Source organism: Loa loa (assembly GCF_000183805.2).
Source record: "Loa loa unplaced genomic scaffold supercont3.79, whole genome shotgun sequence".
NCBI lineage: Eukaryota > Metazoa > Nematoda > Chromadorea > Rhabditida > Onchocercidae > Loa > Loa loa.
This window is the reverse complement of record NW_018108259.1, coordinates 43923-46191: the sequence shown is the minus strand read 5'-3', so window position 1 is coordinate 46191 and position 2269 is coordinate 43923.

Below are 2269 nucleotides of genomic sequence, written 5' to 3'. Positions count from 1 at the left end.
ATGAATAAACAAAATGATTACATATTTTAAAAAAAAGAAATCGTTAAAATATCTTTCATTTCATTACATTCATTGCATGCATATCTATGTATGTGTGTGCCCGTCTGTCTGTCTGTCTGTCTGTCTGTTTGCCTGTTAGCGGAAAATTTCAAAGCAATTTAGCCGCTAATAATTAGGCCTATCTAATAATAATTCATTTATTTATAAACATTATTGTTTAGAATAGCCTAAAGTTTGTGTGAAAAATATATGAAAATTAAGGAATTATTTTGATAGGGAAAACTTCACAATATTTACATAATATTTAAAACATTTTTACGCATTTCTAATCGATATTTTTCGCTGCTCAAAATTATTGCCTAATGATGGATGCCTTAATTTAAGAGAAGATATTACGTGTATTAATTAATTATTTAATCAATAACAGTAATGAGATATCGAAATTATCAAAAATTTTATTTCAGCCAAAAAAAAAATATTATTAAAAATAAAATTAAAAATAGGTAAACATGATTTCAAGGAAAAAAAGAAAAAAAGAACTTGTGGCTATGAAAAATTTTTCAGAAATTTTTTTTTCTGAAAAAAAACTGAAATATTATTTTGCCTTTTTTTTCCCAATTTTTCCTTTTCAATTTTCTTTTTGTTTCTATGTGAAATTTTTATTTTTAAACCACTTTTTTTTCTTTTTTTTTTCAAACGAATTATACTTCAATAATTTATGCATTAATTAATACTGATTTTATCAATTCGAAAATGTTTGATGAATAATTTTGGTTATTTCAAGGAGGTTTTTACCCTTTTTTCTTTTTTTTTTTGATGGCTTAAATTAGATTAGCATTATTGAAAACTTTTTTATAACTTATACAATTAATCAAATGTGGTAGATTTAACTGATAAAAGAAAAATGATAAAGAAAGGGAGAAATTTGAAAGAATTTAATTATTGCCTTTTTTTTAAATTACATTCTATTACATATTTCTTCGATTTCCATTATTAATTTTATATTTACTGATTTTCAGTTATTGATTACCCACTGAATCGTTTACAGTTTAGAAATTTATCTAATAAAGGTGAGAAGGTGACCAAAAAATTTAATTAAAAAAGAATATATGATAATTTGCATTGTATCAAGATGATGATAATTTCAAATTTTATCAATCATATGAAGTGATAATTTTCAAAATGGTAAAAAAACAAACAAAATATTGAATAAAAAAGAAAATTAAAAATATTAGGAAAAGATAAAATGAAATGATAATTTTAAAATTTGTGTGAAATAATTTTCCGGTTTCTTTAAAAAAAATGTTAATTTTAAATTTTAGAAACATTATTTTTAGCTACAAAAATCGTTTCTCATCCTTAATCTTACTAGCGCGCTTTTTTTTTCGTCGCTTTTCAATATTTAGCATTTATCTAATGGTCAGTCAACCTATTGGTCAGTTTTATCTAATGGTCAGTCAACCTATTGGTCAGTCAACCAAATGTTTATTGACCTTGCAGATCCCATTGCCCTCTTCTTGTCATTTATTTTCTCCATTCCATTTGCATCGACATTTCCTTGCAAAGAGAACTCCGATCTCAAAAGCAATATGTCCCATAAAACTGTCCAAATTCTGATCGTAAAGTAATGTATCTCAAACATTGGTAGGAGAAATTGTCTTATAACTGACCACTGACCATTGAATTCTCGATCATATAAATTCAATTTTTGTATCCATTATAACAAAATAAAATCGTAAAATTAGAATTTGAAATCTGATCAAATCGATCGATCGATAAATTGGAAATGTGGAAAAACAAAAGAAAAGTAAAAGAATAATTGATTAATTTGATTGCAAAAATTGAAATTCATAAATTTATTACCAATTTTTGCCAAAGTTATATCGATGGAATTGGAAAAATGAAAATGAAAATATTTGCGTTTTTTCGTGGCTTTCATAATTTGCATAATATTTATTTATTTATTCGTTCATTGTGATGCCATTTAAAATTCTAAGTTTGTTACTTTTTTTTTGTCATTTATTTTAATTATTAATTATCGCCAATCATTGTTATTATTATCATTATCACTATCATTATTGTTATCGTCACTATTATTATTATTATATTATTATTATTATTATTATCATTATTATTATTATTATTATTATTATTACTATTATTATTATTATTATTATTATTATTATTATTATTATTATTATTTATCATTATTATTATTATTATTATTATTATTATTACTATTATTGTTATTATTATTATTATTATTATT